The sequence below is a fragment of the Bactrocera dorsalis genome, unplaced genomic scaffold, assembly GCF_023373825.1.
Source record: "Bactrocera dorsalis isolate Fly_Bdor unplaced genomic scaffold, ASM2337382v1 BdCtg330, whole genome shotgun sequence".
In the NCBI taxonomy this organism is placed as follows: Eukaryota; Metazoa; Arthropoda; class Insecta; order Diptera; family Tephritidae; genus Bactrocera; species Bactrocera dorsalis.
Window position 1 is genome coordinate 10,280 of NW_026038381.1, and position 13,808 is coordinate 24,087.

The window sequence follows — 13,808 nt, forward strand, 5'->3', positions numbered from 1 at the left end:
TTGTGACGCTTCTGTAAACAAAGCAAACGTTAAAACACACTTATTGCCCTTTTCGTAAGCACTTACACCAAACATATGTACATACATACAAGCACAATTCGTGTACAATTAGTCAGCAAATTGCATTACGTTAATTCAGTTTTTTGCATTTGATGTTGTGGTTGTTTTTGTTGCATTAACAAAGAGTGCGACAATAACAGTTCATTACACCATCCATTATGTACACATACATACATGTACATATGTATATATGTATATAAGTGACCGACCAACAGTAAGTGCAACAATGCAATAATAGCAACAATAACCATGCGGCAATTATGATTAGCAGCCACAAGCGTCATCACATGCAAGCAGACACATCCAAACATACATATGTATGTATGTGTAAATGTGTATGTATGTGCACACACCTCACCTTCATAGTGCAATGTGGAAAATGCATTCAGGCAGCAACGCCGTAGTCCGTCTGTCCGCTTGCTCGACTGGGCAGCAGCAGCAGACAGACGACTTTTCCTGCCGCTGGCTGGCTGGTCGACCGAGTGTCTGCTTGCTGTTCGCTCCTGTTCCGATATCGTTGTTCGTACGTTGCTCGCTGTTGTTGTTAAGGCGTCAAGCGTGAAACAACTGGAAAAGGTACCCTAACACTAACACCGACTCACGCTCAGCTTCACCCCCGTTAGCTGCAACACTTGCAACTTGTGCATTTTTTCGCTTCACACGCTTCTCTTTTTTAATTTGGCTCAGGTGTGTGCACTATATACCAAATAGTATTTGTATGTATGTAAGATATATTGTATATATATTTGTATGTATGATTAATTTTGTATGTAACTACTTAGAAGCAATTTTCGATATTGCATTGTATTTTACTTCTCCGCTTTGACGCTTTCTTGGCACCGTTTTATATAAAAATTCTCTGGTGGGAAATGCAGTTTATTTTTATTGGCTTTATGAAGTACCTATTTACATACACATTTGCTCATTTACAATCTAATTACAAGCATTAAATATTTATTACTTGGCAATGTTCCAGGCCTAAGATAAACTTCAGAAAGTCTTGGTAGCATTTTCGACTATATCGTTTTAGATGTTGCGCTGTAAGGCTTAAACATTCCAGCCTTAAAGTGAAAGAGAGACACGATTCTCATCTCGAAACCTCTGGTAGCCGTCGGCATACATATGTATATCTAAGTAACGGATAATTCCAGACCACGCCAGTATTTTTAGTCAATCCGGCAGTCTTGCTTTATAGTTAGTTGGGGTGTTTGTCATCTAAGGTAGAATTAAAAACTAAGTTCCAGGCGATTTGAGGTTAGGAGAGTCTAGACCCTAAAGATACCACTTTGAAAATTTATTCTGGCTCGACGTCTATATTACATCGGATTGAGCAGGAAAAATGTAATTTTTCTCTATTCTCCCAATTGAATAATGTTTTTTAGGAACTGAAAGTGAAACCACAAGTTTACTTTAAGATGCACACCTAGCTTGCCAACATAAAAAGACAAATTTTGAGAATAAAAAAAACGATTGTGTTGGGTATATAAAGCGTGATCCATTTCCAGTTTCCCTTCTTTTTTAAAGAGAAAAACAGAAACTTCGAATTTAATGGGAAATGTTTATTATCATTCGAAAGAATTCTTTGGCATTTATTTTTTGAAGATCTCAAATTCATCAGGTCGTTGAGTCCAATTTTCAAGTCATCGAGCATTTCGACTGGTAATTGGTGAATGACTCTCGTGATGTTTTGCTCCAAAGCCTAAATCAAAGGATGAATATCCGCATAGACTTCAGACTTTACAAATCCCCACAGGAAAAAGTCTAACAGTATTATATCCCACAATCTTGATGGCCAAACGACCGCCCCAAAACGTGAAATTATCAGCTGACCGAAGTGTTCTCTCAATAAATCCAATGATTGATGTGATGTGTGGGAAGTGGGCCGTCTTGTTGAAACTAAATGTTGCCGAGATCATCAGCTCTAATTTCAGGCATCAAATAGTCGGTTGGCGCGATATCGGTCGCCATTCACGGTTAAGCTCTCACGGGCGTCATTTTGAAGAAATATGGACCGATGATTCCACCGGTCCGCAAACCACACCAAACCATCGTTTTTTTCTGGATCAAACAGCAGCTCTTGAATCTCTTCAAGTTGCTCTTCGTCCCAAATGCGACAATTGAGCCAAAAATGTGTCTTATCGCTAAACAAAATTTGACTCCAAAACGTCGGATCCTTTTGGAACTTTTCTCGATCCTGAAGTAAAATGCACCTATTCGTTCCATACTTCAGTCTGAATTGCTGCGAGCGACGCCGAATCGACTCCCCACGGTCTACGTGTACACTCTCAGCTACGACTGCTATACTTGTATTTTCTTCACTGCGTGCTAGATGTGGTCTATTCGGTCGAATATTATCCAATAATTAATGCTGGGGCGGAAAAGATGAGTGATGGTGTTGCAGAAAACATTCTTGAAGTATTTACGAGGTATGGCGCCGAGTTGACAGTCCTTGGCCGGATAAAAATCCAGGGATCATTCCGGTTACTTAGACCCGACTGTCGTGGTAACGGACCTCACTTGCGTACTCAGTATTACACTTTTCATATTTCTACTCTTATGGAAAAGCACTTGCACACATGTCTTTAGTTGACAGCAATACATACAGCGTCAATTCGATCGAAGAATACACCTCTGTCCTTGTTACTTTGCATTTTGGCGATTATTCCCACACATTTGCAGATATCCAGTTTGCTGCACTGCAAAATTCTGAGTACCTTCTGTTCGCTGAAATGAATTTGGGGCCCTTTCATACTCAGTCGTATATCAACTAACCACTTCGTTGTCTAAGCACTCGTTGCAAGGCCAACCATAGCTCCCTAGTGGCACACGCACAAACGCACCTGGTTCTCCACAAACATCTGCATACATATGTACGTACATACAGACAAAAGTAACGCAAGTCTTCATGTGCGTATTCCAATTCTTCCTCTGTTTTATTTATATGTTTATGAGGGCTTTTGTTCATCGGTATCCTCATATGCAAACATTCCTATCATATTCTTAATCCGCAAGTTCCTTATACCACATAAGCGTGTGCATAGTAATACCCGTACATATATACATACATATATACAAATGTATGTATGTTTGTCCATAAAGTTTCTGCACCTACTATATGCACTTTGTCCATATTTCCTCGCTCTCGCTCTACACCTTCGGGCCCTGCAGCGCTGCATGTGTCATCTCCCAGTCACATTCATTCATCCAATTATCCCCACTCCGACATGTTAGTGCCATCAGTTCACCTTATGTTTGTTGTTTGCCATTTGTATTTGTAAGTTTTGTTATTTTGTTCGTTCTATTTTTTTTCTCCTTTATTTTCGCAATGCACTTTCGCTCTTCGCCTCTTCCGCCCCACCTCACTCATTTACTCTTGCCGTACACCGCCATAAGCTGGTTAAACTTTTCTCTACCTCCACCTCTTCCGGTCAATCATCATCTGTTCATGCTGCACCACCTTTTCGTAAACAACACGAAAGTGCAGCCATCGCAGCCCAGCTCGTCGGCTCTCCCCAACCGTCTCCTGCTGCGCTCCGATCAATAATGCGAGTAATGCGCCTGTATAACACGTTTCGTTGTTGTTGTTGTTGCTATTGCTGTTGCTTTTGCTTTTCTGTTTCTGTTTTTGTTTTGGATTTCTGTTTTTATTGCTTTTCTGTCTTTTGTTTTGTTTCCCATCATTCACCGCGCACGATCCAGCGTCGTCGTCGGTTCACCTCAACGCTGCTCAGGTACAGCATAACAAACAAGTACCCCCGCCGCCGCCTCCACCTCGGCTGCAGCGTCGTACTCATTCGAGGCACCGTTGTCAGCAGCGAAGCAGACGTGGTAAATGGCGTCTCTTCTGCACAGTGCCTCGTCGTTTACGCCATACATGCCCGTCGAGGCAGCGGCAAGCCCCACCACAACAGTCCAGCCACGAGCATAGTTCGCTTTAGCTCGCGGATTGTCGGTCGTTTTGTCGGTGCGGTTGCTACATGGTTGCCTGGTTGCCACTACCACGACATGCGCCTAGGTGCGTTGTCGTTGATTGCCGTGGTCTAAACCACAGTTGATGGCGGTCGGGTTTGACTGTTGGTGCTCGTTTGTTGCCGTTGGTTCCAGTGCGCTTGTTAGCTTAGCCAATGTTGCAGACAGCTGGAAAACCCACAAGTTGCCACAAAGCGTGGCGGTGTATCAATACGAGTATATAGTAGTCTATATACCTTCAGATGTTTTTATGATCTCTATAAATGTGTGAGCTAATAAATTTGTGATTTATAGATGTTAGGTAGTAAAACAACTGCTACATTTTATTTGAAATCCCATCAGCAAAATGATAGAAAACTCAGCCGACCGCAATTGCAATAATTATTAGTTCAAACTCTTCTGCTGGTTGAAAAATGGAAGATGTCACAATCTTAGTGCTTTGAGACGTTAAACGGTTTTCATAACAAACCTTTTCCAATCCGAAATGTGCTCTAAAGTTGATCGGCGGTAGACGAAGTAAATACACCCGTGGCTTGGAGTTCAGATGTGTTTCAAGGTCCATTTTCTTAGGAATGTACATATGTATATATAAGTCATAGCAGAAACTCGTAAGATATATCAATATTTTCGACAGGCAAACAGGCCTTTCCCACGGCAGTCGGAAATTTCAAATATTAAAAGTTGTCTACATTCAGGCAAAATGAGATTGAGGTAGGATATATTTAGAAAAGAACACATTTTCCTGTAATAAATGGAACCACCTTTAGCCATCTTAGCAATCTCAACAGTGTTCTAACACTATCTACAACACAATTTATTCTTTACTTACTAATAAGAAAAATACTCATGCTGACAAGATCAGTACTCAGAACCCAGTTTCGAATATTATTATCACCCCTTACGCCGTTTCTTTTTTTCCTCCTCATTCCAAATGCCATGAATATTTTAACCAAATGCTTGTTTTTTTTGTTCGCTTTGTGCTCGATTAGCATTTTAAATATACAAGTATGTCGGCTATTAATGATATTCGGGTTTTCAATTAAACGTCTATAAATAGATTTATTAAGATATACTGGAATCGCAATTGATTTAAATTCGATCGGATTTGGTCTGTTTGAAAGCATTTATTTTCATAAGTAAAGGGTGATCCATTTCGAGGTTGTCTACTTTTTTAAAGAAAAAACAGAAACTTCAAATTTAATGGATAATGTTTATTATTATTCGAAAGAGCATTATTTGGTATTTGTTTTTTGAAGATTATGAATGTTGGCCGCGACTACGGCTCAGATGGTCTATCCATTGAATCCAATTTCAATGACTCGTTCGAACATCCGACTGGTAACTAGCGAATGACACGTGTGATGTTTTGCTCCAAGGCCTGATTCGAAGCAGGAGGTTCCGCATATACTTTAGACTTTACAAATCCCCACAGGAAGGAGTCTAACAGTGTGTTATAACACTATTTTGGTGGCCAATCGATCGGCCCAAAGTGAAGCCGTCTTGTTGAAACCAAATGTCACCGAAATCACAAGCTTCATTTTCAGGCATCAAATAGTCGGTTATCATAGTTACGTTCTCACCGGTGTCATTTTTTTTAGAAATATGGATCTATGATTCCACCGGCCCACAAATCACACGAAACCTTTCTTTTTTCTGGATGAGATGGCAGCTCTTGAATCTTTTCAAGTTGCTCTTTGTCCCAAATGCGACAATTTTTCTTGTTTACGTACGCATTGAGCCAGAAATGGGCTTCATCGTTAAACAAAATTTGGCTCGAAAACGTCGGATCTTCTTGGAACTTTTCAGGAACGAAGCGAGGTCGAGAGGTTTCAGTTCACTAGCTACATATATTTTGTACGCTTTAAGATCTCGACGTAAAATGTGCCAAGTCGTTCCATACGGCATGTTTTACAAAATCCGTATAGATCCAAGTATTAAAACTTAATTATAGTCTGAGCAAAATACAAAACCAAAACGATGAAAAATATGAGACGCTTTTCTGCTTTTATCGCTCTTTGTTTGGCTTTGTTCTCATAACTAATGTTTGTCATTTCGTTTTCAATATATTTTTATTGGTTTTTTTCTTAACTGTAGAGCCTTATGTTATTTTTCTTTGTTTTTATTTCTAATGTTTGTAATTTAAGTGTTTTTATTGCCGGTGTTTTTTCCTTATTAATTTGCTGTCGACACCTTTTGTTTGTATGTATTTAGCGTTTATTTTGCTTTGTCCATTGTAGATCGTTTTGATTTTTAGAATTCTACGAATTCATGAAGAACCCACAAACAATCGTCAGTAATTGGTACCACCATTGTTATTGTTGTTTTTATTTCTACCAAAATTTTCTCGAATTTCGTTATGCCCTTTGCACGAGTCTCTTTTTTATACACATAAATAAATAGACCCTGTTATGTTCTTACATACATACTATGTATGAATTTACTTGGGTGTAATGCTCTCCGCCCGTTTGCCCTTGTTTCAACGTTTTTACGACGTCACTAACGCTGCTGGCGTCGTTGTCATAGCCGTCCGCTGACGACTGTCTGCTTTTCACCATCAACTATTTGTTATGCTTTTGGCTTCTTCTGATGTTATTTCCTCTTTTTGGGTTTATTGCATGCTAGTTTTATTAGTTCGCGTGTGCCTTATGTGCGCGTTTAAATGAATATTTTGTTATGTGTCTGTACATATTCGTATGTATTGATAACACATTTTGGTAGTGCTCTGCTACGTCGGCAGCGATCTGCTCTCCGTTGGCGGATCTGCTTTGGCAGACAAACAGTGTGGCTATACATCTACAGAGCTTTATTTTTAGGGAAAAGTTTGTATCAGAGAATCTTAAAACTATCTGCTTGTATTTTTGTCAGACAGGGTAGCCATATCTTAAGAAATATTTTAAAATTTATGTGTTCACTTATAGTTTTTAGGCAGATAAAGAACTTATGCTTATGTGGCCTTAAACTGATCCACTTCTAGACACCGATTCCTAAGTTCTCAACAGAACTCTTTTTCACAAATTTTCTATAAAATATCATCTTATGGGAAGTAGCAATTTGCCTAAAATACAAGATCGTAGAGAGAAGACCGGAGAATGATTGGAATACATTTTTGTAGAAAAAGGTCTAAAAGTTGTTGCAGAATACGGGGTCACCCTGAGAACTTCAATCCCGGGAGGAATTGTTCCGATCTCCTCCCTCTGAATAGAAACGTTCTTCAAAACTTTCATTAATTTTTTTGCAAACTTATTACCGAAAAGTAATGGTATCCCTAAAATCGCCAAATCTGGCCACCCTGCCGCGTGCAGGTCTCCTCACAGCCATGTTAATTCGGGCATTCATTCGTTCGACGTTGGCATCAACAACTGCTTATTTATTTCCTTTACATACATACATACATCCATATAAATTCGTACAAATATATGGTTATTTGTATGCCTACTGCAATTTATTTCGCTTTTTCGAGTATTATTGTTATTAGCGTGCTTTTATTGTATTGTGTTAGTAACTTGTTTGCCTTTTTTTCGTCACGAACTCACCACGACTTTAAAATGACCACAGAATATGACTACTACTACTGCGAGTATAACAGTGAAGGCCGCTCTGGCGCTGGTTCCTTCAGCTCTATGTACATTTTTTATCGCTGTGTAGGATTTTTTCTGCTCTTTACATTCCTACATAATCATTTAAGTGCTTGTTGGCTTGTTGTATGACTCTTGAGCTGCCAGTTTGTTTGTCTGTATTTTTTTTTTGTATTTTTTCGTAAGTACATACAAGTTTACGTAGCAGTAATCCCAGAACAGCTGCTATGATTGATTCCTTGACGAGCTGACTTTGGTGGAGAGTTTGTTTTGTTTATTTTTTATATATTTCTTTTTTTTTAGATTTGTTTGCGGTTATTTTTCTGTAGAAAGTGAGCTGCTTTATTTTTACTTCAGATAATATATGTATTTATTTTATGTAATTCACCGCTGTTTAACCTTTTATTTTCATGATTTTTTGTAACTTTTGTGGCTACTTTTTAAATTGCCGTCTAGTATTTATAGCCAAATATTTAACGAAGCTTGTAATACTCAAAAGTGAACGTCGAAGACCCTATAGCATATTGCTGCATAGTTTCTATAACTACTCAGTAATCTTAAACAGTTTTTTTCAGCACTTTAGTTTTATACATTTAAACGAATTTAACAATTTGTTGGTTCAAATATGGCAACACTTTACAGCAGGAAATATTGTATTGTATTACCGTCTGCCTAGTCATCGTAAATAAAATGTAAAATTGCAAAACGAGAAAAAAATGTTAAGACGCACTGTCATTCAACCTGAATTGTGCCAGCACACGCAGAATTTAAACTTAAAAACGCAAAAAAAATATTCTGCAATCGTTTAAACTTTTATTTGCTGCGTACATGAGCAAATAACATGTGTTCATACATATTGCACATATGTATGTATGTATGTACTTATGTGTGTGCATATAAATATTGTTTTGTATTTCTCATGATTAGCAATAACCTTGCGTTGTCGTCGTCGTTTATACGTTCTGTCATTTCAAAATTTAAAGTTCGTTAACTTGAAGCGCATAAATTTAAATAATGAAAAAGTAATAAAGAATTGTACACAACACACATCGACATGTTTATATAGTAAAATATACATATGTATATGTGGTATACATATATGTATACAAATATCTATATTAATAATATACTGTAAATGGCGTCTTGCTAATTGTTTAAATTTATAATATTATAACACGTTTGTTAAATGTTGATGTATGACCATAAATTTGAAGTGGGAAATATTTAATTATTCATTAAAATGGCATAATAGCATAAATCATAAAATGCAAGCAATATAATTTATTATATTATCGCTTCTAAATATTTAAAAAAAATATGGTTATAAAATATATATTTTATATTTAACGAGACCATATTCCAAAGGTACATTTTTATTTACGTGTCAAAGTTTCGCCATTTTATTTGACGTATTTTTCAACATGCTGTTGTGACGTCATTGATTATTTTGTGGTGCTAAAGTCTCCGAGTTTGTTTTTGCTCACAATAGATGAACTTTTTTATAGCATTCTCTCCGCATTTCACTAAAAATTGTGCTTTGAATATGTATACCATGTACTAAATTTATATTTCAAATTATCTAAACTTATAAAGGATTTCTATCTCGGTAGTTCCTTTTGAAGCGGTTAAAAGCAATTAGGGCTTATTGGACTATCTTCGTCCTCCCTTTCATAAGTTTTCTATGCAATTTTGTGTTCTACATAGCCGCTATGAAACACATGTAATCAAGTCCTCACGTTTCCACGGCAGACGGGTCTAAGTAACCTGAACGGGCACGGATTTTTTATCCGGTCAACAATAACAGCAACAACACGTATATAATTTGAAAAATAAAACTTCTTTTTGCTTTTCTATTGGCGTATGGTTCCATAATAGTTACCCCAGTTGAACTCAGAAGAGGATCTGGCAACGGTAGTGTCTACTTAACCGGAATCGAGCTTGATTTTATCCGGCCAAGAACTGTCAACTCGGCAACATTTCTCCAAACTAATTCGGGAAGGTTTTCTACCGCTACAAATACAAAAACTAAAAAATCTCAATTATCTTCTATCTAAAACTTTATTTTTAAATATGTATAATACATATTTATGTATATATTTTCCGATTTCTATATACATAAGTATGTATTTCATATTCAAAGTATTTATTTTATAATTTGATATTTTGTGTTTTTCATCTATTTTATATTTCTCAATTTTTTATTTCAACTCATCATATTTTAATTTTAGACACGGTATATGGGAAATATTTTAGTGACACCAACAATCTCTATTGAATTACCGAACCTTAAGGTAAGAGGTTTAAACTTTCTTGTCCTTCCAATATGTTTTAATAATTGCAATATTATTAATGTATAATTAAAACGTTTGATTTTTTATGTTTCATTCAAATTATTTTAAATGGATGACTTCGATATATGGATGAATTTATAAAAAAATCTGCATTATTCCTTCATGATTACTTATACAATATCATGATTTAGATCTCAATGCCTTATCAAATTAATACAAGAAAAATGTTTTTTGGCTGCACCAAATCTATAATATCGTTTACAGATAAGTACAAAAGATACTTGATTTTGATCGGTCTGTTTGTATGACGGCTATAAGCTACAGTGGTCCCACTGAGGTGCTATCTTCTTGAACAACAATCCATAATAAATTTGATGAATTGATTATTTCGATAGTTTATATGACAGCAATGTATATGTTATTATATTCCAATATATCTCATCAAATTAAATAGTTTTCAATATATTTTATATGGTCTCCGACGTTTCCTTCTGAATGTTACAACTTCGGTGCAAATTTAAAATACATTTTCGTTTAAATAAATAGTGTTTGTTGTACTACCCTGCCTACAATTTCATATTTTAATTTTCTCTCTTTGTAATCTAATCAGCTACAGCCAATATCAGTTGTTCAACACTTTTCAAGGACCCTCAAAAGGTTTAAAATTAACACCTACTATTTGCATTTCCATCTAAATGACACATAATACAACTTTTAAATAACTACATGAACACTTTTCTTCTGAATGACAGCCAAACAGACACGTCGATTATCAAACAAGCAAAGATTATTCTAGTTTTGCTTGAATAATTACTCAGCGATGACTTCAATCAATTCCATTTTATTTTTAATATAATTATTTCTAAGTCACATTTTATAGCAACGAATTTCGTTTTCTAAACGCAACATTAAATTATGATTTTTTCCACTAGAAGAGCAATCAATGGCTTTTAACGAAATTTATTTTAATATAAAAAAATTAGCAGCTGAAAACTAATGAATACAGCAAATCGAAGACAACAAACAGCGAAAAAAATATTGAAATTTTTCTACATACAAAATTAAACGCAATTGACGATTTTCAATACAAACTCACACATAAATTAACAATATATATGTATGTATGCATGTGTGGCTGTGTGCCGAGTGTGTGGCGACAATAATGTATTGTCTGTGCAAACTCACCACAGCTCACTATCGCAACCCAGCACACCTACAGGCGTTTATCACGACTGTGTACGCTGCTTTTGTATTGGTGTTGGTGTGCAATACGCGGAATAAATGATGATTCCGTATCGATGTTAAATTCGTCATACACTTCTCTCTCTGCGACTCGGCGCGCTCTCGCTCGCATTGGCGTTTTTATTTAATTCTTTTATGCTCAATTGTAATTAACATACTTTTCTTGTTGGTTTCATTCGTGTCATGCCGTGCTGTTGGGAATATTAAATTGCTCTTTTAGCTGCAGCGCTGTATTGGTAAGAGCTTATATGTAAGTTCGTTAATTGTAATTGCTTTGGCGTGCTGCGAGTGCAATGAGTAATGAATTCCGCGAAATGCAGTGAGGTGTACTCGCTTACATTCTTTTTCTTACATACATATGTATGTATAATAAAAATTGTTTTTGTTGCAACGTTCGTTCGCTGGTGCCCTTAAACCTCCGTTGTGCAACAGCCAACACACACAGCGAGTGAAATCATTTTATTTTGTTTATTTATCTGTTATTTTAAAATTCACCACGCTCAATTTCGTAAGTCGCTGTGCAATTAAGGGAGCATGTTCTGACAATTCGATACGCTCTCATGATTCTCGCATTGTTATATGTATGGCCGAAACCTTCAGACCCATTATACCACACCAGTGCTCCTACAGCCGACTGTCAGCGATGAAAACAAAATGGATATAATCAACTTGTGTTGGACAGCTCAGCAGCGCTCTCCCATACAATTTGCTTGCTCATTGCGAAATGTTATTTCACAACATTTTCACCTTTTTACTCCTATGCTTCCCGTTTTTTAAAGCTTTTGTTTATTTTGCTCATTTTATATTTTTTTTTTGTTTAGTTTAATTTGCTTCCTACTATTTGCTTACCGTTTGTATGTATTTTATTTATATATGCTGGAATGTTTTTAGTATTTTTGCTTCGCTTATTTGCTTTGTGTTTTCTTCCTCTATATCTATTCTTATTGAATTATGCAGCATGTCGCTGTGGCATTACCTTATACTACATACTTATCTATGTACATGTAAAGCAACCACAGTGTTGAATATATGCAAAAATGTTAATTCCTTTGTGCAGTACCATTTGAGTGAGAGCCAACAACACCTTACACATGTAAGCGCACAGTGTCCGCCAAAAGTTTTGGTTACCTCTGGTTATATTAAGGAAAATTATATTAATGCAGCACTTTTTGAAGAAATTTCTTCAAATAAGGTTTTTTTGACAGTCTTCTCATATAATATAATATTTATGAAAACAATTTGACGTTTGTAAGGAAAAAAAATTAAATTTGCGTGAAAAAAGTTCTACTTAAATTACGAAAATTTGATACAAGCTCAAAAAGTTTCTATTTTACCAGTAAATTAATTTTTCGGTATTTTTTGGGTACTAAACGTTCAATACCTCTAAAAAAACTTCTATAATAAGTACTAAAAAGCCAAAATATTTTCCCTATACTGTAAAAATACTGTCACTTTACTCATTTTTTGTTATAAACTGTATGTACCCAAATTCTTCGACAGTGTTCGCTTATGACTTGTGCAAAGCAAGTTATGCACTGTTGGCACTTGGCGCTGGCTAACTTTCCGTCTGGCTGGCTGATTGGCTCGCTCTTTGTTGTTTGCGCATGTTGAATTTTACTCTTTTCACCCATAAGTATGCATATGCGCATATGTATGTATATAATTTTACTGCGTGCATAGCTATGTATGTGCATCTGCATGTTATCAAAGCATACAATGTACCTAAAAATTAACGCTTTATGCGCAGTACTCTCTTAAAAAGTTGCAGTTCCGTGTACTTTCGATGACGCAGCTTCCAATATTTGTAGATATTTTACTTATTTACTATGTATTACCAAGTTTGCTTTTCAATTTAAAAAAAAAAATATGTACACGTAAAGACGTATTAATTTAATTTCCAACACAAAAGTTTCCCCACACATTTTTGTGCTGTCATTAAGGCCGCCGCCATCTTGCTGCTTGCCATTGATAAAGCTATATTTTATGTTCGTTGTGTCAATTAAGCTCTCTTTTGTACTACGTATACTTAGTATGAAGTAACTATAGACTACAGTCGCCGTTGCTGTCAGCGCCTTGCGTACTGTGTGATTACTTGATTACTCCCACTTGGTAATTGCTGGGAGATTTCCTAATCAACTACAAAGGGTCTTACTACGTCTTTTTCATTATAAAATTGACTTGCCTTGGGGAGGCTTTATATCTACATACATGTATTCTCACCACACCTAATCGGCACTAAGCGCTCTCTCTCAATTGACTGTTCGCTCGCTTTTGTATAAATTGACGCTGTTATCTTTTATTTTTCTTGTGTGTTCATGCACATGTGTGTGTGTGTGTGCCCACATAAAATTGCTGGTGAGTATGCATTGTGTATTAACTCACCACAGCTGTTACTAGCATTAGCTAGCACTCAACCCACTTGAGCAAAATAAAGGCGCAGCCAACGTCATCGTTTCCTGTTATGCTCTTTGTTAACTTCAAGTTTATTACTTTTGCATGCGTATGTGTTACTATGTGTGTGTGGTGAGTTGTCTCCGTTTTAATGGTATAATGCACCACTACGCATACAACTTTTCGTGTATAATGTGTGTGTGTGTGTTGGTTGCTGTTAATTAATTTTGTTCGCACTTTGTGCTCAATGCTGATTTCTTGTTGTTTTTATTACTTTTAT

General features: G+C 36.3%; 1 long non-coding RNA gene across 1 annotated transcript; it reads right to left on the reverse strand.

The window, feature by feature from the left end:
• Nucleotides 1-5,219: 5,219 nt before the first annotated feature.
• On the reverse strand, nucleotides 5,220-13,261 carry LOC125780254 (uncharacterized). Its single transcript, XR_007423688.1, has 2 exons — nucleotides 11,081-13,261; nucleotides 5,220-9,629 (listed from the first exon to the last, which is right to left on the reverse strand). It is a non-coding gene; the product is annotated as an uncharacterized LOC125780254 (long non-coding RNA).
• Nucleotides 13,262-13,808: the final 547 nt, after the last annotated feature.